General features: G+C 39.5%; 1 pseudogene; it reads left to right on the forward strand.

The window, feature by feature from the left end:
- The first annotated feature begins 1,201 nt into the window (after positions 1 to 1,201).
- On the forward strand, positions 1,202 to 4,132 carry LOC140239290 (uncharacterized; annotated as a pseudogene).
- Positions 4,133 to 23,539: the final 19,407 nt, after the last annotated feature.

Here is a 23,539-nt window from a genome sequence, read left to right on the forward strand (position 1 = left end):
GCTTATAGAGTATTTTGGTCAATGTGATATTTGTGATAGGGGTGTGTGCGTGCTGAAAACTTGGAAAAGTCTAAATAAAAACAAAAGCAAAAACAAAGGACTATGGTATTGATAGGGATACTAGTTGAGGGATGGCACAAGCCCTTAGCCATCTCAGTATTCAGATTGGTCAAGATCCTTGCTTCAACAAAACTTGCCATGTGCATAGTAGTGGACACAAATATTCTGTGAATGTAGCATGCATGAAAGCGGAGAACCACATCTTTTGTTTAGATCTACTTTTCCTGAAAGTGTGAATGAAAAAGGAAAAAAAAAATGGAATGTGATGAAATTGCTTCTAAAAAGGAATGTGTGTGCCCCACTTCAATCAGCAAACTTCTGCAGATATTTGGTTGTTTGCACACATGTAGCATATGTTGCCTATTGATGCTGGGTGAAAGATGGGTATTACATGTACTTAAATCATTTATTAGTTACATCATTATTTCAAATTTTTATCTCCCTTTTTACAGATATGCATGCCATACCAATACCAGTTTCACCTTGAGAGACAACATGATGAGTATCTGTCACATTGGCTGAAGCAGGCAATCAGAGAGGAAGTAATTGGTAGTGATAGCTTGTGCTACCAGGAAATTGAGGCACGCCTGACAACACTGCTTAAGTCCCCAAAGAGCATAAAGTGGCAAACATGGCCCACATTGAATGCTTTTTGTCAGGCTTCTTTGATGTTGCTGGTGAGCGTGCTTTTAAGTTTTACACTGGCTCAGCAAATTGTGGTAAGGCTCAAAACGCTGGAGTCAGAGCTAATACCACATTGAACCACCCAGTACCAAATCACAGAACCATGAAACGATGGAAACCAGCTGCAAACTTTGATGGTGGTCCATGTCCAGCCAGAATAGCAACTGTCTCTGAACTGCTACAACAGTCAAGGTTGGCTTTATCCATAGATGGAGAAGATAGTACTGTTTACCCAGTGGTATGTGGATATGATGGGCAGCCTCTAAACCAGGGTACATTTGTTCGCTGGCAACCAGACAGCAAGTCCTATATTGTGGATGGTGTTAGACCCCAACTGACATATGATGAAATTGCAGAAGCAGGCACAGAGAATTTCTCATCATATGCAAAGCAGAAATGCAGATTTGTTTCTGAAGTTGTAGAGTTTTATGTAATTGATGTGAAGGGGTTGATTGCTATGAATGTTGGGACAGTTTTTTCAACTGGTGGAATGAAGCATGCAGATGTACGTCAGCGTTTGAAAACGATGCTTCAAGCAATTCAAACCTGTTCTGAGTGCATAACAAGTAAGGCCAAAGAATGCACTTACCGCAATCAGCAAGAATCATGCAACAGATGCAGGAGTAGAAATCTCCAATGTGTTCGTTTGATGGTTGTCCACTGTTATGCAGACATGGCTGCATCTCAACGAGTTGCCCATGAAGATCTGATGAAAGAAGCTGGATGTCAACTTGCAATGCCACAATACACACAATTTGGTTTTGGCATGCTTCATATGTGTAAGGCGTTAGTAGGATACGTACGCAACTATCGTATCACTGATGGAAATGAAATCTTTTGCATCAACATGCTTGTTGCTCTCTGGCTTTCATCCACACATGCATAAACCCTCCTGTGTGGTATCAACTCCAAAGTATTTTCCTATAGAGACAGGCACTCCGATGATTTGGCATACTCGACCGTTTGCCAAAGAGTTGAAGATGCACTTGTTGCAGCCAATTCTGTGGTGGTTACTGTTGCTCCTGAACAGTACCGTCCATGGTCACAGGAGGCCAAAGATCACAACGATATGAAACTGGGTAGACCTCTGTTCATCACTGTAAATAAGCAGGGCCATTGTCTGTGGAGTGATCCAGTTGCTGACTGTGTCTTCATGGGAAATCGACACAATCCCATGAAAATAAAACCACTTGGACAGCCAAATGCTCCTGGACGTGCTAGTCATCAAGTACTACCAGTAACCGCTGCACAATATAACCGGCCTACTGGACTGAAGGTCTTTGCAGCTTCTAACAAGGGTGAAGTGTGCCTTATCTCAGATAGTGGTAATAAAGCTCTGCGTGTTGTAGATAAATGCCATGACATCCATGCTAAGCAAAAAGTTGCTACGGTGGAATTAAATAATGCTCCTGACGGATTCCAACCATATGCGCTTGAGGTGATAAGCCCAGCATATCCAACAACCATTGCTGCTGTGAGTGACACTAATGCCAAGGTTATTCACATGATACGGATCAACCTTGATTCCTACCATGGTCAACTGGTTAAAACAATTGAAGGATTCTGCGTCCAACCATCAGGCCTTGCACTCTTGACCAAAACTCCACCAAGCCTCCTGGCAGTTGACCATACAGAGATCAAAATGGTGAACTATGAAACGGGAGTTATAAAAACGTTCATATCTGGATTGCACCCCTCAACTGATGTATCAGTAAGCAGAAGTAAGAAGCTGGCTGTGTCTACCCCAGTGCGGAATAAGATATATGTATATGACATGTTCACCATAGATGGAGGAGCAATTGAAGTATGGGGCTCTTGACAGAAAGGAAATGAAGATGGTACTGTGGCAGATGCCTCATTTGATGAGCCTGTGGGAGTTGCATTTGATGGAGATGTCCTGTTTGTTTCATGCTTTGGAGGGGAACATGGTGGATGTGTCAAGTTTGTTTCTGGTATTTCCTTTGCAGTATCCTATATCCAGCATGTACGAGAATTATACCACTTTGCAGGATTTGTTGCAAGGAAGGATTCCAGAAAGGAGGATGCAAGGCAGATGAGACGAGGCAAATTTCTGCTAGGGGTCAGAAAATTCCAGGAATCCATAGAATTTCTTCAGGCCATCAATGAAAGACGACAAAATGCATTGAGCAATGGGGCAACACCAAAGTATGTAGAATCTAGCTGTGGAGGTATATACCCAAATACTCTGGATTGCCTTCTGATGACTTTATCAAGCTTGAGGACACACATCACATCATTTGAAGAGATGCTACCGGACACTATAGATGACCTTTCTTTGTATGCCTTCGTCAATGAGGCAGTTGTAGAGCATGGGTTTGGAGAAAGAGGTGCACACAGCTCACAATACAGACATCCAAGTCATGAGCAGTATTGCCACATCAAAACCAACAGTGAAGGCAACTACATCCGCAAGATTTGCAGTGTGAAGTATTCACACTTCACAACAGAGGAGAAACAATATCAGCACCCAAGGAAGTGTGATATTTCTGCTGATATTGTTATTTCTCAGTTGCATGAGCGGTTGAAGAATTACACAAACCTGTGCGAGCCCACAGAGGAAAACAAGGAAGACTACAAGAAGTTGAAGAAGTTAAACCGGATATATAGACCACAGCCTACACAAACAGTCCGGGAAAAATACAAGGCCAAAAATGGGTATGCCCCAGTAACAGTGCAAAGGAAAGATGTGCCATCAGAATCCTACATGTCACAAAGGAATTTGTCTGCACTTACATCTTTCCAAGGGACACTCAGTAAAACAAGAAAGACACAGCTGAACACTGAAGACTTTCTACTGATGCGTGGTGACATAGTTCCCGTTATTGCAGGTGCTAACTATGCCCATGATGGTCCTCAAATAGATAACTGGTGGCTTCTCCAAGTTACAGAGCCAGTTTTGGCTAGGGACATTGGTGAGAGAACCAGGGTTACCGGCATGTGGCTAGATAAAGTGGCTGTTAACGATGATGGTACAAACACCTTCAAACTACTGGATGATACGACAGTGAAAATCCCATTTGGATCGCTTATAAAGGATATAGAAGATGGCGATCCATTGGTAGTACCAGTTGATGTTTTTTCAACAGAATTTGACGCAGATAATATGGACAAGCTAGTGTACTCATTCCACCCAGAGTATATACAGCAACTTGATGATCTTGGAGAAGAAGCACAGTACCAGCTGAATCAAGATAACGAATCAGATTTGGAAGAAGACGAAGAAGAAGAAGAAGAAGATGATGATGTTAATCAGCAAAACCGTCAGCATCAGCATCTCCTAATACTTGAACAGAAGCGTTCAAGAGCTATTTCTTCCAAGGGACGTCAATTTACAAGCTATTTGGACTTGCTCAAGCACAAAAATTAATGGTGATGCATATTTGTTTTTAGAAATAAGTGGATTTTGTTTTTTATCGTGCAGAAGAAGCAATAGACCTGTCTGCAAAATGTTATGTATAAAAATATGAGAAGGCAGACAGACAACACAAGTATCTGACAAGGTGAATCAGATGAAGATGAAGGAGAAGAAGAAGAAGAAGAAGAGGAAAAGAAGAAGATGACCAAGATGTTAATGAGCAAAAACCATCAGCATTAGCATCTAATACTGGAACAGTGGCATTTGAGACTAAGTTTTTCCCAGAGACATCAATTTTCAAGCTACTCAGACTTACTCAAGCACAAAAGTTAATACTGATGCCACATCAAAGTCCACAGTGAAGACAGCTACATCTGCAAGATCTGCATTGTGAATTATTCACATTTCACCTGGTCGTCAATTACTAACAATGACCAATAGTCAGGTCCAAAGTCAAGTATCACCAGCTAGTTATCAGTTGCCAACAATGACCAGTAGTCAGGTCCATCATGTGCATAGTCAAGTATCACCAGCTAGCCATCAGTTGCCAACAATTACCAGTAGTCAGGTCCATCATGTGCATAGTCAAGTATTACCAGCTAGTCATCAGTTGCCAACAATGACCAGTTGTCAGCTCCATTGTGTGCATAGTCTAGTATCACCAGCTAGCCATCAGTTTCTAACAATTACCAGTAGTCAGGTCCATCATGTGCATAGTCAAGTATTACCAGCTAGTCATCAGTTGCCAACAATGGCCAGTAGTCAGGTCCATCATGTGCATAGTCAAGTATCACCATCTAGCCATCAGTTGCCAACAATTACCAGTAGTCAGGTCCATCATGTGCATAGTCAAGTACCACCAGCTAATCATCAGTTGCCAACAATGACCAGTAGTCAGGTCCATCATGTGCATAGTCAAGTATCACCAGCTAGTCATCAGTTGCCAACAATGACCAGTAGTCAGGTCCATCATGTGCATAGTCAAGTACCACCAGCTAGTCACCAGTTGCCAACAATGACCAATAGCCAGGGGCCCAGGTCCATACACAAGTACCTCCTAGTCAGCAGTCTTCAACAACAACCACTTTCCAGGAGATACAAGAACTGTCAAGTGATATCAGTAAGTTGACACAGCTTCTTATTAGACAACAAATAAGAGCTTCACTACCAGCGCAACAGATACTAGTATTCAATGGTGACCTGTTAAAATGCACCACCTTCATGAGAGCTTTTGAATATGCAGTGGAGAATAAGACCATAGATGGTAGAGATATGCTAAATTACCTGTGTCAATACACTTCGGGAGAACCAAATAACTTGATATACAGTTGTACCATGATGAAGACCCAGATGAATGCTTCATTAGGCAAAGCAGATCTTAACCAAAAGGTATGGAAATAGTCGCAACATTGCACAAGCTGTACTGAAGAAAGCTAAAGAATTGCCAGAGGTCAAAGATGAAACCAGTAAGCTAAATGAATTTGCATTTTTTTTTGTCAGAATGTCATAACATGATGCAATCCAACAAGAATTAGACAGCACCAGTAGTCTGCAGTTTTTAGTAGGTAAACTGCCATATAGACCGAAGAGCTTGTGGAGAACCAAAGTATATGAATTGGACGAAAAAAGAATGCAAATTGTTGGATTCAAAGACTTTGTCAATCATCCAGCACATATTATTTCAAACCCTACATTTGGTACCATAGCTACAGATGCCAACTAGAGTAACAGTACAATAAGATATAATAGCAAGAGCAGCAACCCAACAAGAAGAAAAGCTTTCGCAACAGCTACCAAAGATGGTCATAGTAAACCAGTAAGACAAAGTCATGTACCTACTGTGGTGGTGAAAGTAAGCATGTCATTTTAGAGAGCAGGAAAATCACCAATTTAGAACCAAAAGAGAAAAAACAGTCATAGCAGAAGCAAACAGATAAAGTGAAGATCCCCACAGGTCGTGTAGACATACAAGACAACGAACCTTTGTATGACGATCGTCTTACTCGTAATAATGTCACTAAACTAATTAAGAGTAAAAAAGTGAGTATTTTAATAACATAACCGAAAAGTATAAAGGTAATAGCAAAAAATTATGGAATGAAATCAATAAATTTACAGGACGTAAACAAAACAACACTGATATTCCCAACACTTTAAATGGGGTTGATTTTAATGATTTTTTTGTGAACGTTGGTAAGAAAATTTCAGACTCATTTAAAGATGATACTTTTGTTTGGAATCATCCTGATAGCATTTATTCCTTTGCATTCCAGTCTGTCACCAGTGAAAATGTTACAAAAATTCTTTCACAGCTCTCAAGTGACTCTAATCTTTATATTCTAAATTTAGATACTAAACTCCTAAGGATAGCAGGGCATCATATAAGTTTATCATTGGGTGTAATTTTTAACGAGAGTTTGTCAAGCGGTTCAATACTTGATGATCGGAAGATCGCTCGAACCACTCCCAATTTATAAAGGTAAAGGGGGGTTAGATAATATGACTAATTACAGGCCTATCTCTGTGGTATGTCATTTGGTAAAGTTACTGGAGAAAGAAGTCCAGAGTCAGTTACTTTTTTATCTTAAAAAACACAATTTCATAAATATTGATCAGTATGCATTCTTACCTAATCACTCGACAACTACATGTTTACATACAATTTTAGAGGATTGGTATGATGCTTTCAACGAACGTGAGATGATTGGAGCTTGTTTTTTTAGATATATCAAAATGCTTCGACTGCATTGATAAAAATATTTTATTGAAAAAATGGAAAGATATGGTGTTCAAAATAATGAGTTAAGATGGTTCACTAATTATTTATCTGGTAGAAAGCAAACTGTTTATTGTCATGAGAAATTGTCTAAATTTAATAATCTCTCTGTAGGAATTCCCCAGGGTAGTGCCCTAGGCCCATTACTTTTTCTTACTTTTATTAATGATTTAAGTGAATGTTTAATAACATGTTCATGCAATATTTATGCAGATGATGTTGTCATTTATATTTCGGATAAAAGTACAGAAGTTATTACGTCTAAACTACAGGATGATTTGGAAAATATTAGTAAATGGTACAAAAGAAATAAATTGAAAGTCAATATTGATAAAACGTATAGTATGTTATTGAAACGCAACCCACATACTTCCAAAGAATTAAACATGTATTTGGATGGTAACATTATAAATCAAGTAACTCATATTCGGTATTTAGGAATCGAAATTGATGAAAACCTAACGTGGAATTCACATGTGAGGAACCTAAGTTGAACTTTAGCTTTTAAGATATTTTCTTTAAAAAAGGTTAGTCATTTCACTGATACAAACGTTCTAAATAAGATTTATAATTGTTCAATCCAACCCATAATGGATTACTCTTATTCAGTCTAGGGGAACTGTTCTATCAATAATAGGAATATTTTGTTAAGACTACAAAAAAGAGCAGCTAGAATAGTAGAAAAGAACTTTGATTATGCTGACAATGGTATTGATATTATTAAACGCTTAAAATGGCAGGTTTTAGAAAAAAAGACGTAATTATTTCCTTGCTTGTATTATGTGTAATTGTATTCACGGTCATGCTCCGATACGTTTATGTAATTCAATTGATATGGTTTTTGATAGACATCCAATGAATACAAGATTTGCTAATTCACTAAATGTTGTAATACCAAAACCCAATATTGAATTTTTAAAGAGTAGTTTACGATATTCAGGAGGAAATGTATGGAACAACCTGAATTCTGATCTGCACAATGCCAAGACTATTGATAGTTTCAAAAAGAATTATAAGAAAATATATTTCTCTTAAAACACTTTCCGCTCTTATACAATACCTTTTATGATAGGTTTAAATTTCCAATTTGATTTTGATCACCCCGATGCGCATGCACATTCGTGTCTTAGATATCTGTTGCTGTAAATACCTATTTCATTTGGTTTACTTTCTCTTTATCTATTATATTTGAAATTCTTCTATGCATTATATTCTATATGTTACTTGATTTTTTATGTTTACAGGACCGTGTCGAAAAACAGTGTAATAATCTGAACATGTTATCCTGTATAAAGATGTTTTAATAAATAAATAAATAAATAAATAAATAAATAAAAAGATTGAACATGTTTGACTTTTGTTCCATTTTCCCACGACGCCCTGAAGTCTCAGGAGACGTCCCGGGGGGGGGGGGGGGCACTCAACCATAATGCCGTACACATGCGTGACCAAATTATTTCCAGATACCCCCTAAACAAGTTTTTCTCTGTGTGCCAAATAACCCCCTAAACAAGTTTTCCGCGTGCTTCATTTAAAAGCTTGGGAAAAATATACCCTAAATGCGGTTGACCAGTCTTTTAAAACCACCCCTTTTTTGGTATTTTCGATACCCTTAATTGATTGATTTCTGTTTTTGATACCCTTAACACGCCACGCGCGTTACGCGTCTAAAACTGAAAAACACCCCTTTTAACGCGTTTCTTTGGCCACGCATGTGTACAGCATTATGGTTGAGTGCCCCCCCCCCCCCCCGGGGAGACGTCACCACGACGTCTCCACGACTCAAGAGACTCCTAATGCGAACACATCTCATTGCCAGGGAGATAGGTCCTTTGACAAATGAGATTGCATTTCATTGAAACTTTGTGTGACAAAACCCCCCAAAACTATTTTATTTATTTTATTTAAAAGTATTTATTCAGGATAAAACATGATCAGCCAGAGGCTGTTTTTATATCATGGTCCTGATTAGGACATACATAATATCAGAATGCAAAGCAAGTGTAAATCATAAGCGACAAAATTAATAATACAACCGTCGGGGGGGGGGGGGCACTAACATATATTGACAGTACGGGGACGTGCGGCCCTCAAGGGGTCCCTTTCACGCCTCGCCAGCCGTTCCCAAGGATGTCTTTTTCACTAATCAAGTTTGAAAGTAAATAAGCGTGCACGGAGGACTGAGTTCACGACTGTCGGTGTCACGTACGTGGCTTGTCTCGAACGTACGCGTTGTGGAGCGGAGCGGAGCGTCGCGCGCGACGCGTACATTCGAGACAAGCCCCCCCCCCCCCCCCCGTTGTCTCGAAAGGGTGCGTTGAGGGGCGTTGAACAATTAAATGGGGCTTGTCTCGTAAATTAGAATCAATTAAAAGAAATAAATGGTATTTCAGCTTTTTAAATTTTATATAGAGTTACGGGGTTAAAGAGAAAAATTTCCCTCACATTTTCTTGCGCAAATTTTGGGAAAAGGGTATCAAATTCACAGCTCCCCGGATGGACAGGTCCGCGGAAAAGGTATGAAATTTGGGAGCAATACCACTATGCCAAAAGTGGTAATACTTGAATAGGGTATAAGATCAATAGGGTATCACATGCGAAAATCCCGATTAAGGGTCTAAAAATCAGAGATGGTCAATGGTTTTCCGATTTAGGGTGTAAAAATTATCCAAGACATCCTCGTTTAGGGTGCTTTTGAGAAGGTGATTTACGAGCATGATGTACGGGCGCCAATGAGACATACCTTCCCCCACCCCCCCCCCCCACCCGGGCCTTGCATCCACGTCATCACATCATTTATCCTAAAGAATGGTGACAGGTGAGTTAAATATAAAAACATAAAAACATATTGTAACTTTGGTTAAGGTAACATTTTCTTATTTCTTAAAATGATGCTTCAAAAGTGATGAAACATTGCCAAATTGCATCAGAAAATGTGAGGGAAAATTTTTTCTTTAACCCCGTAACTCTATGTTAATTTAAAAAGCTGAAATACCATTTATTTCTTTTAATTGATTCTAATCAATAAAAAGTCTGGCATGCGAGACTAGTTTACGCGTACATTCGAGACAAGCCCCCCCCCCCCGTTGTCTCGAAAGGGTGCGTTAATTGTTCAACGCCCCTCAACGCACCCTTTCGAGACAACCGGGGGGGGGGGGGCTTGTCTCGAATGTACGCGTCGCGCGCGACGCTCCGCTCCGCTCCACAACGCGTACGTTCGAGACAAGCCCACGTACGTAGCATGCAGCATGTCCTGGCCTGTCAGATGATTTCGCGGCAAATTCGTAGAGATTGGATTCTACTACTGCAATACAGTATCACTGTATCAGTATTATACAATAGCTACAAATGTTCATAACTGTTCATAGGGGCCTACTGTTGTCAATGTTGGAGACTGCTGCAACTATCATCGTGATTTCGGGACTGAATTTCTCTCGTTTTTCATTTGTTGATGTACGTAGAGCTACCAATATTCATAATGAATGACAATGGCATTGGGTAAGTCATTTCGTCATTTTATACTATATAGCTACTGTTTTAAATTTAAATCACGTTGTGGGTTAAACTGACATTCGCGACGGGGACGCGCCACGCGCCAGCGCTGTCTATAGTTAGAGTTGTGGGTAGATCTAGGCTAAATGAGTCGTAGCTAAAATTGCTAGGGAACCCCGGATTGAAGTAGGATCGAATAATGTGTGAGACATTTGGCATGCTTTTAACCAGAGAAGATGAGATCATCTTCTAAACGTGTTAAAAGCTTGCAGTGCATACTGCATCTTGGCATGGAGTGCATGGTCATGACATGATGCCTCATCAGGGGCAGGTCACACAGCGGTGTGTAAAAGACAGAATGCAGAAACCAAAGACAAATGAGGCTTCGAATATCATTTATGTGCATTCTGTATATTAACTTATATTGTAGCTGGGTTGATATGTACTGACACTGTTTACTGATTGATTACTGAAGTGGAACAAGGGAATGGTAAAAAATTGGTAGCTAAATAATGGTTACCATACTACCATAGTATAGATCCTGGATATAAACTGGGGCGGGACGGGGGGGGGGGGTCACTCAACCTGTGACTGGCTAGTAGTAGTAGCGGTGGTTGTGTGTGAGTGGTTCGGTTTGTGGTCTGGTGGGTTGGTGTGGAGTGATTGGGATTCTGGTGGCAGTTGGGGGTGAATCGCTATCAGGTGGAGGCATAGCATAGCACTTGTTTGACGCTTTGCGTCGAAAACCGTGACGTTTCTAGTTCAATTCTAGGAAAATTTGGGAATTCCCATTGGAAATTGCTGAAAATGGTCTGTGTCTGTGTCCCCACGATCAGGCCTGGGGGCGCTCAAATTTGAAAAATGACGGGGTCCTCCACAGCAGGTGAGAAACCTGCCCCATCATGCTTTGGGGTGAGCAGGTGCACCTGTGTAGGCCTATGTCATAGAAAGATTCTTCAATTCAGGAACAACAATATCCTTGTGTTTGATCATGGACACTAAAATCACCATGGTTTTGATGATCCAGCATTTCAAATCTGTGGTAAGGATCTCGCACCCCTTTCACAAACTTTCACAAATGTCAAATGATGTACAAAATCTGTAACTAGTGTAAACCCATACAAAGACACCAAATGCAATTTGTGTATTGCACAACTCTATGAAATACATGTAGATATGTTTTATATTTTTTTACAACTTGCATATAGATTGATCTCATATTTTTTTTTATAACTTGCATGTATAGATTGGACTCAACTTCAAAATCAAGATCTATGTCCAGATCAAGGTCAAGATCCCATTCAAGCTCCAGCTCAAGAACACAGTCTCCAGTTGTGAATCAAAGGTACCTGTTAGAGTAGGATCTACATGTCATGAGTGTTTATCCTGTATCAATAATGTATTTGATACTGCTTGAAACAATTATTCTCTCTTTTGTGTGGAATCACCATTCGAAATGGAGAGCATCATCTGAGTGACTAATTAAAAAGCTCTTTAGAGAATCTGCATGAAGGTAATTTATTAAAACATCTTCAGCGATAATGATAACTTCTGAGTAATCTATCACAGATTCCATATCCCCTATTACATCTCACAGGTGCTACGTGTACATGCACATGAGACTAAAAGGAATGGAACCAATACCAGTACAATTCTATTGACAGTCCATTGAGATGTTAACCAATTGATTTAAAAAAACTTAACTAGAGCAATACAGTAATATTTTGATTTTAATTTCTCTATCACTTCCTTGCAAAATGGCAGTGTCAAACAGTGTCTCTACGGTACCGTAAAAAATATTACTATATAATATGAAGCTTTTATGTGTACCACGCATTTTCACTACCGCACGGCAGTATTTAAGAAATAAAGGGCGATGCAGCGTGCTTTACGGGCGAAGTAATGTGTTGGAGACCAGAAAAACTTTAAATAATGGGCGAGGCGTAGCCGAGCCTGTTATTTAAAAGTTTTTCTGGCGAGGACCCATTATGAGCCCCAAAAGCATACTGCAAGCCCTTTATTTCTATTCTATTACTAATAAATACTGAATTTTATGGGAAAATGTGACCGGCGACAACGGTTTCAGGCAAAAGTCGGGAATTTTGAAAATTCATTTTTTCACTGAATCACATTGCCCATTTCCTAAGCTTTGCATTGATATAAAACACTTGCATTCTTTGGCACCATAAGTGGGCATGGAAAGCGAAATAAAATGCACTTTTTAAGTTGTTAGCCTGACAAAATTGCGAGAAAACGGGCTTTGAAGATTCACCTCTTTATCAAAGACAATGTCCGAGCGGCGATGCGAGGTGAGAATCACCCGTCCGTACGATGGTGCCAATCGATGTTAAGCTCCGCCTCTAGCAACCACATCGCCTTCTGATTGGCTCACTGAGAGAGTCAAATTTCCCGGGCACCCTTCCTAGGAGCTCAGCGTATGGAGCCGAAAGACAATGCGGTTCGCTCGGGTTTTTTTTACCATTACGTCTTTCAAGATGGCGGATACGATAATTGCAAATGGTGTACATGTGTATGGGTGCACGCATTACGCAATGGCATCCACACGCCATGACCATGTGCATGTAACAGGAGCGGGTGGCGAATCCACACATTTATAAATCACGTTTTCATTGTTGTTGATTTGACTTTATCATTGGCGACCCTTATGTAGGCAGAAAAATGCCAGTGCTGGCAAATGGCACGCTTCCTGTTTGTTTTCCTTTTACAAGCCGTGCATATGTTGCCTTGTTCGGTGGTGTTAATTATAGTAAAACAAACAAACAAACACGACTCGTTACTTTCGTGCGATCTTGATGTGTAGTATTTGAATATAACTGTTTTCATGTGACATCTCCTTTCCTCTCATCTACCTTTCCTTGAGTCAGTCTGCTGTCATAATTTTTACTACATGTACTTGTAAGAAGATTATTGTTTTTTTTCTTTTCACACGATTACATTGTCGTGCTAAATGATATTTGTTTAACTTCCGTTGTCGAACATTGCGGTAGAATAGTTTGGATAGAAAGCCAAACGACGAGCACGCACTACAGCGTATAAACCACATATACAGCATGAACAATGGAGCATGTAATCATGCACGCGTGGACAAAGCATTCCCCAAACGCTGCAACTGGTGTCTCCGAAAGCCGAATTATGTAAATGTGTGCGACCCACCAGCCAATCGCATGCGAGACCTTGCGCCGTAGCAACGCTGGGGATATTGGCGCGGCGTTCGAAAGAAGCTCGAAACTGACGAGTGCGATCCAACATAGGGTGCTTAAAATTCCATTTTCGATAGGAAAAACGTAGTCTTATGCTATGAAATTTAATGTAGATGTAGAAAACATATCAAAGATTCGATTTCTGCAAAAAACCCAAATCGACAAAAATAATGGTAAAGGTCTTTGTACCCAGCCTAGGAGGAAATTTGCTATTGCGACTTTTGCCTGAAACCGTTGTCGCGGGTCACAAATGATGTTTGTTTTCAAAATGTCAATGGTCTCATTAGCAAGTAACAGCAGATTTGTTGAAACACGCGTGATATTTAGCGTAACTTGCCGTGCACTGTTGTGCGACAAGAACATACAGTTCCTTGCACTGACCCATTATTGTAATTAATGGTCGCTCACGTGACGAGTTTCAACAAATCGGAGAGCGCGTTTTTGAATAATGGGCACTTGGGGTAATAGAATTTTCAATACTGCACGGCTTCTGTGTTGGCTCGCGCGACGCAATAGAACCCTACGCGCAGCACAACGCAATGCGCGCAATCCTGTTGCACTCGCGCAGCTAGTAAGATGCTGTATTGCTGCAGTATCGGCAAGCATGAGGAAATTTAAGAAAATGAACAATTTCTTTTGAAATGCTGAAAAACATGTTTTATTTTTGTGCTTTTCATGTAAAGCTTCAAACTATATAGTAATAATAATATTTGATGTCTTTTTTCATGTGATAAGAGAATATACCGCACTCGCCATGAAAATACCAAACTCGTCCTGCGGACTCGTTCGGTATGTTCATAGCTTGTGTGGTATATTCTTGTATCACACTCAAAGCCATCCAATATTATATAAATATTGGCCAAGATATCTCTGGATATTAATTATCATTTTATTTTACTGAAGTCCTTGTTTCTTTTCAGAGATAGACTTTCATCTGGCTCAAGGAGTCCTCCTTGTGGATCAAAGAGTCCTTCATCACATAGGAGAAGAGACAGGTATGCACGTTTTGAAGTGTTAACAAGATATTAAAGGCATGAGACCCAATTTTTACTGTAGGAAATTTTCTAACCTTGGTTAAGAGCTACACTAAAATAGCTTTATTCTCTCAAGTTTCATCAAAATCGCTCCAGCCGTTTGGAAGTTAGAGGCAAAAAATCGTATGAAAATGCTCCATTCAAAATTACATTACTTCCACTGTGGTTAACCACATTTCTCAATAAATAGCAGTTATTTTGTTCATATCTTCTTTCAAAATACATTTCAGGCATAAAATTTCACAGGGATTATGAGAAAAATATCAGCTTTCCAGTGATATCAAAATCTCCAATCGATGGGGTAAAGTAGGGGGATGATGCTGCGGATTGGGTCACCCACCCACCCACCCAAACAGGGTGTTACCATGATAATTTGCTCAGTATTTTTGATTCTTTTCAGAGGCAGATCCAGGCATAATTCCTCTGGCTCAAGGAGTCCTTCACCACGAAGAGACTGGTATGTGTAAGGTTACACTCAGGGTTTATGACAAAAATGTGTGTGTGGATAGGTACATGCAAAGCTATGCATGTTGTTGTCATTTTTTTTCCAACTTGATCAAAAATCAAAGTGAAACACATAGGCAGGTCGACAGATGCAGACAAAACCTTGCTTTATTATAATATTGACAACTTGCAACATTCCTCTGACTCGAGGAGTCCTTCACCACCACACAGGAGAATAGACAGGTATGTGGGTCCTTGGAGTTCATAATAAGATAATGCTTTTTTAGAAAATCAACATGTGTTTTCACATAAATAAATTAATGTTATTAGACCATAGACCATTAATCACACAAGGTTTGTCATATCTGAGATTTTCATGGTTGAAACATACAGAATTTGATTTTGCCATTTGCTGTTAGTTGGCATTATGCATTCTGCGTCCATTATATATTGCTTGCACATGTAGACAAACAAAGGTGTCAGAAACCTAATGTCAATTAAATTATGTATTTCAGCAAGATCTTCGTAAGTGAATTTGTTCTTCCAACAGATCTATCTCAAAATTTAACCATACCTAAAACTCCTATAGGAGTGAGGATTTTCCGTTTCAAAAAAGTGCCTTTTCCGTTTGGAAAAATAGTGAATTCCGTTTCAAAGGGCTTCCTAAATGGAAATTCCGTTTGGCCATAGACAATGTACACCTCAAAAAACATGAATTCCATTTCGCATAGGGGAATATGATGAATTTTCACACAAAAAGTAAAGAACCAAACAGATTTTCCGTTTAGTTTTACCGGTAAACGGAAAATCATTGTCCCTACTCATATAAAGCAGATTTGATTTTCCACAGATGTTACCATTTATTATCAATAAAATAGTTTTACATGTACTTGCAAAATGGTGTAGAGTTTCAAGCAGCACACAGCATCTTATGTTAGTATTGAGCAAAACACATTGGAAGACCCATCCGAATGCCGATTCTGAGTTGGTGGTAATTTGATTTTTCAAACTATTAAAAGTTGTCAATGTTCTCATTCCAGGTCTCGATCAAGGTTGCATTTAAGGTCAAGAAGTAGGTCTAGATCAGTGACACACTCTTCGTATTGGAGAAGCGGAAACAGGTATTCATTATTTTTCCTTGTTTGAAAATTTTAGTGGAAAATAATTTTGTAAAACAACTAACCAGTATAAAGAGGCCCCTGAATGATCAACACACACACACATTAGTAAAGCGTTTTATAAACCAAGTCCCGCGACTCTCGGCTATTGTGCAATCGGCACCTATATGTCTATACACACCAAATTCCTAGATTGGACCATGTAGCCTGGCTTAGTGGCGGACTGACTGGACTCCCATGTGAGTTACATGTGGTCAATGAATTTTAAAAGCGAATGTCATGAAGAAAATAAATACTTTAAACATGCAGGTTGCTTAAAGGACCTGGTAAAACATATGCGAAAGTTTTTTCATACAAAGCATGAGAGCCTGTTAATGAAAGGTTGTACAAATGTAGCCAAATAAGGATTTGTAATTTCACATAACATTAGTAAACTTGATGCCTACAAACTTGTCTAGCAAACTTCTTTTAGGAAGAACAATTTTCCAGTCATGGGATGACTAATGACTATTAAAAGTTGTCAATGTTCTCATTCCAGGTCACGATCAAGGTTGCCCTCCAGGTCAAGAAGTAGGTCTAGATCAGTGACGCGCTTGTCGTATAGGAGGAACAGAAACAGGTATTCGTTATTTTTCCTTGTTTGAAAATTTTAGTGGAAAATAATTTTGTAAAACGACTAACCAGCATAAAGAGGCCCCTGAATGATCAACACACACACATTAGTAAAGCGTTTTATGAACCAAGTCCCGCGACTCTCGGCTATTGTGCAATCGGCACCTATATGTCTATACACACCAAATTCCTAGATAGGACCATATAGCCTGGCTTAGTGGCGGACTGACTGGACTCCCATGCGAGTGACATGTGGTCAATGAATTTTAAAAGCGAATGTCACGAAGAAAAAAAAATACTTGAAACAGGGATACCAGTTTTCAGGCAATTGCCTGATTTCAGGCAATCTGATAATATTTCAGGTAATTTCCTACAATTGGGCCACTAATTTAATGTGGCAAATTTTGGGCATTTTCCTACTTTTTCATTAAAGCCCACTGGCATCCCTGTTTAAACATGCAGGTTGCTTAACCCTAATCCAACGGGGGGGGGGGGTCAATTTGACCCCCCCCCCCCTCGACATTTCGCGCGATAATTCCACAACGCGAGAAGATTTTGCTGCGACATTTCACGAGTTTTTTTTTTTTGAAATCTCCCGCATATTTTGAGACCAAATTTGCGACGTCCGGGTACACCGTTCCGAAGTTACGTAATATTTTGTACATGCATGTCGGCCCGAAAACGGCTTAAATTTGTGATTTTGTGTACAAATCCAATACAAAGTTTGTATTGGTGGTTAAATCATATTAATTACATTATTTCAAATTTTAATCATTGAAATTAATTAATTCTAATGTAAATAAGTTTGAAAAAGTGTCCCGTACAAATTTCCACAAAAAAAGTGCAAAACAAAAGGTCGAAAAAACAATAAAATACATAAGAAATTAACAAAACAATAAAAAACATAAGAAATTAATTTCAATTGTGGACTTTTTTTGCATGAGAATTGTGCAATATATTTTTAGGAATATTGACTCAAAAATTTAGCAATCTTTTAGCCTTTTTTTAAGGAGTTATGGGCAAAATCATAATTTCATGTAATAATTTGCATAATTTATAAATTAAACATAAAAAATCAATAATTTTGAAAACTTTAACCATATACTCTTGTAGAGTACATCCGGCTCTATGTTCAGGCAAAATTTCGCGGCGATCGCGCAATCAGCGGCCGAGATCTGAAGGGGGGTCAAATCGACCCCCCCCTCCCCAGTAAAAACAGGGGGTCAAATAGCCCAGTTTGATTAGGGTTAAAGGAACTGGTAAAACATGTGCGAAAGTTTTGTCATACAAAGCATGAGAGCCTGTTAATGAAAGGTTGTACAAATGTAGCAAATAGGGATTTGTAATTTCACATAACATTAGCAAACTTCTTTTAGGAAGAACAATTTTCCAGTCATGGGATGACTAATGACTATTAAAAGTTGTCAATGTTCTCATTCCAGGTCACGATCAAGGTTGCGCTCCAGGTCAAGAAGTAGGTCTAGATCAGTGACGCGCTCGTCGTATAGGAGGAACAGAAACAGGTATTCATTATTTTTCCTTGTTTGAAAATTTTAGTGGAAAATAATTTTGTAAAACAACTAACCAGTATAAAGAGGCCCCTGAATGATCAACACACACACATTAGTAAAGCGTTTTATGAACCAAGTCCCGCGACTCTCGGCTATTGTGCAATCGGCACCTATATGTCTATACACACCAAATTCCTAGATTGGACCATATAGCCTCGCTTAGTGACGGACTGACTGGACTCCCATGCGAGTTACATGTGGTCAATGAATTTTAAAAGCGAATGTCATGAAGAAAATAAATACTTTAAACATGCAGGTTGCTTAAAGGAACTGGTAAAACATATGCGAAAGTTTTTTTTCATACAAAGCATGAGAGGCTGTTAATGAAAGTTTGTACAAATGTAGCCAAATAAGGATTTGTAATTTCACATAACATTAGTAAACTTGATTCCTACAAACTTGTCTGGCAAACTTCTTTTAGGAATAACAATTTTCCAGTCATGGGATGACTAATGACTATTAAAAGTTGTCAATGTTCTCATTCCAGGTCACGATCAAGGTTGCGCTCCAGGTCAAGAAGTAGGTCTAGATCAGTGACGCACTCGTCGTATAGGAGGAACAGAAACAGGTATTCATTATTTTTCCTTGTTTGAAAATTTTAGTGGAAAATAATTTTGTAAAACAACTAACCAGTATAAAGAGGCCCCTGAATGATCAACACACACACATTAGTAAAGCGTTTTATGAACCCAGTCCCGCGACTCTCGGCTATTGTGCAATCGGCACCTATATGTCTATACACACCAAATTCCTAGATTGGACCATATAGCCTGGCTTAGTGGCGGACTGACTGGACTCCCATGCGAGTTACATGTGGTCAATGAATTTTAAAAGCGAATGTCATGAAGAAAATAAATACTTTAAACATACAGGTTGCTAAAAGAACTGGTAAAACATATGCAAAAGTTTTTTCATACAAAGCATGAGAGCCTGTTAATGAAAGGTTGTACAAATGTAGCCAAATAAGGATTTGTAATTTCACATAACATTAGTAAACTTGATTCCTACAAACTTGTCTGGCAAACTTCTTTTAGGAATAACAATTTTCCAGTCATGGGATGACTAATGACTATTAAAAGTTGTCAATGTTCTCATTCCAGGTCACGATCAAGGTTGCGCTCCAGGTCAAGAAGTGGGTCTAGATCAGTGACGCACTCGTCGTATAGGAGGAAGAGAAACAGGTATTCGTTATTTTTCCTTGTTTGAAAATTTTAGTGGAAAATAATTTTGTAAAACGACTAACCAGCATAAAGAGGCCCCTGAATGATCAACACACACACATTAGTAAAGCGTTTTATGAACCAAGTCCCGCGACTCTCGGCTATTGTGCAATCGGCACCTATATGTCTATACACACCAAATTCCTAGATAGGACCATATAGCCTGGCTTAGTGGCGGACTGACTGGACTCCCATGCGAGTGACACGAGATTGATGAATTTTAAAAGCGAATGTCATGAAGGGAAAAAAAATACTTTAACATGCAGGTTGCTTAAAGTAACTGGTAAAACATACGCAAAAGTTTTGTCATACAAAGCATGAGAGCCTGTTAATGAAAGGTTGTACAAATGTAGCCAAATAAGGATTTGTAATTTCACATAACATTAGCAAACTTCTTTAAGGAAGAACAATTTTCCAGTCATGGGATGACTAATGACTATTAAAAGTTGTCAATGTTCTCATTCCAGGTCACGATCAAGGCTGCGCTCCAGGTCAAGAAGTAGGTCCAGATCAGTGACGCCCTCTTCATATAGGAGAAGCGGAAACAGGTATTCGTTTTTGTTTTGGTTTTTTCCTTCTTTGAACATTTTATTGGAAAATAAGTTTGTAAAACAACTAACCAGCATATAAAGGCCCCTGAATGATCAACACACACACACACACACACACACACACACACACACACATTAGTCAAGCGTTTTATGAACCAAGTCCTGCGACTCTCGGCTATTGTGCAATCGGCGTCTATATAATTATCTGTAGGGCCTAAATTGTACACACCAAATTTCTATATAGATTTGACTGTATAGCTTGGCTTAGTGACTTACCGACTGCACTCCCACGCGATTGACACAGGGTTGATCGTGCGTACAAATTTTTTCTTCCCCCTCCTCTCACACATATTTCCATTGAACTTATGGGATGGTTGCTGCCATGCCTGTGACAGTGTGACTGTTGGGAGGGGTTCATTTTTGGATAGCCCTATGAAAGGGCAGAGGAGGGGATCTCTTTTAAAATCATAGACATTCCATGATTCTAGCATCCTCTTTTTAGAACCTATCAGTAGATACACATGAAAAATGCTTATTAGCTCACCCGAGCCGAAGGCTCGATGAGCTATTGCCATCGCTTTTCGTCCGTCGTCCGTCGTCCGTCGTGCGTCGTGCGTCGTGAGTCGTCCGTCGTCCGTCGTGCGTAAACTTTTTACATTTTCATCTTCTTCTCCAGAACCGGTGGGCAGATTTCAACCAAACTTGGTGGGGATCATCCTTTGGGGGTAGGGACCCAAAGTTGTTCATGGGGAGCATGTGGCCCCCAGGGGGGCCCAGGGGGAGGGCCCCAAAGGGAAAAAAGGGGGTAAACTTTAAAAATCTTCTTCTCCAGGCCCAAAAGCAGTACAGACTAGATTTTTTGCATGTAGATACCTGAATATATGAAGAATATAGTTTGTTCATGGCAAGACCAAAGATGGCCCCCCTTGGGCCGCTAGAGGGGGTGAAAGTTTGAGGGGTGGGGGCCAAGGGGGAAAATAGACATTTTCATCTTCTTCTCTAGAACCGGTTGGCAGGTTTTAACCAAACTTAGTTGGGATCATCTTCTGGGAGTAGGGACCCAAATTTGTTCATGTGCAGCAGGTGGCCCCCAGGGGGGCCTAGGGGGAGGGCCCCCAGGGGGGTAACTTAAATAATCCTTTTCTCCAGACCTAAAAGCAGTACTGATTCGATTTTCTGTATGTGGATACCTTTACATATGAACAATATAGTATGTTCATGGCAAGACCCAAGATGGCCCCCTTGGGCCCCTAGAGGGGGTGAAAGTTTGAGGGGTGGGGGCTTTGGGGGAAAATAGACATTTTCATCTTCTTCTCCAGAAGCGGTTGACAGATTTCAACTAAACTTGGTTTGGGATTATCCTCAGGGGGTAGGAACCCAAATTTGTCCATGTGGAGCAGGTGGCCCCCGGGGTGGGGGGGGGGGGGGCATGGGGAGGGTCCACAAAGGGATAAACTCAAAGAATCTTCTTCTCCAGGCCTAAAAGCAATACAGACTGGATTTTTGTGTGTAGACTATACCTTTATATATAAAGAATAAAGTTTGTTCACGGCAAACCCAAGATGTCCCCCTTGGGCCCCTAGAGAGGGTGAAAAAATTGAGGGATGGGGGCAAAGGGGGAAAATACACATTTTCATTTTCTTTTTTCAGAACCAGTGGGTGGATTTCAATCTAACTCGGTGGGGATCATCCTCAGGGAGGAAAGACCAAAGGTTATTCATGTGGAGCATGTTGCCCCAAGGGGGGCCCAGGGGTAGGGTCCCCCAAGGGGAAAACAAGAAATTTGTGTTCCAAACCATAAATCATTACAGCCAAGATACATGTATATTGTATGTGGATATCTTTATAGATGAAGAATGTAAGTTATTTATGGCAAGACCTGTGATACATGTACCTCTTTGAGGGGGGGGGGGGGGCAAGGGGAAAAACACTTTCATTTTCTTCAGAACTAGTGGGTGGATTTCACCCAAACACGATTTCATCCAAATTGCAAGGAATTACCTTTCCTGAGAAGGAGCCAAAGATTGTTGTATTTTGTGGGAGGGGTGGCTCCTCCTAGCAAAAGGAAGAATGGACCTTAATGTACTGGGAAATTGCATGAAGTGTATTGACTGCGATACTCGGGTGAGCGTCGTGCCCCCCGGGGCTCTTGTTTTTAAATTTCAGTTGATTATATGTATTATAATGCACCATAGTCTACTGCATTGTAATAGAAAACGCATACAATGTTTTCTTTTGTCACAAACAACATGTTCTTGCTTCACTATTTCTTATTTTTTATGACTTGGCTACGAAATTAACAAACTTTTGAAAAATTAAGATTTTCGTGTGATCCTCCTCACAGAATGTGTAATTGTCCCTTTAACTGAGTGAACAGGTCAAAAATAATACTACAAACAATAAATTAAGTCAACATGTAGTAAAGTGTAAGAAGTAGAACTAGAGCAACTGTGCTTCAAAAACACAAAATAAGGCAACATACAGTGGTATATGAATAAATGGAACTAGAGCAAAAAAAAAATAATAACAGCAAAATTAGAACAACTGTGCTTCAAAAACACATGTACAGTAGTGTGATTTTGCATTTTCAAATTATGCATGTATTTGTGTATTACCTTGCTCCATAGGCTACTGTTCTAATTTCTCTCGCATACAAAAAACATTTCCTTGCCACTGTGCTTCAGTATTTCATTTTAATGAATTTGCTACCAAAGCAATACAAATTTTCAGTTGATCCTCCTCACAGAATGTGTGAATTAATTAATATCAATGTAAAACCATTCTTGCTATTGTATAATAATTTGAGATTACATTCAAAATATTGTAATTAACAATAAACAAAAACATTGAAACACTTGTGTCGTCTTTTTAAATTATAACTTATGTTTGCCATCATTTTTTATTAAACTATGGACACTTTTTATATTCTATGACACCAATGAGGTAAAAAAAAAAAATCTACATCCAAACTGTTTGTATTTTGATATGAAATTAACCTGATTAACCTTACAGATGCCTCAATTCAGCATTGTCTAATTTCAAGAAAATGCCCCAATCCTTATCAATATCAGTTGTTTGTCTGAATGCCTCAATTTGTACAGTCAAAGTGTAATTTATTGGTCAAATAAATTATAATTACATGTGTTTTCTGTCTCACTTAGATCCAGGAGTTCACAGAGTCCATCACTACACCGCAATCAAAGGTATGTGTTATATAATATTTATTATTTTGTAAAATTATAATATGTGATGCTGCATGACGAACCAGGTGTAAAGTTGCAATTTGAGGTTTTTTTTTTTTTTTTTCATTTTTATGGGCAGCAGCATGGCTGCAAGGCACACTTAGCTTTCGCTTGTCCAGAGGGATGTGTATCCTGATG

The sequence above is a fragment of the Diadema setosum genome, chromosome 15, assembly GCF_964275005.1.
Source record: "Diadema setosum chromosome 15, eeDiaSeto1, whole genome shotgun sequence".
Taxonomy (NCBI): domain Eukaryota; kingdom Metazoa; phylum Echinodermata; class Echinoidea; order Diadematoida; family Diadematidae; genus Diadema; species Diadema setosum.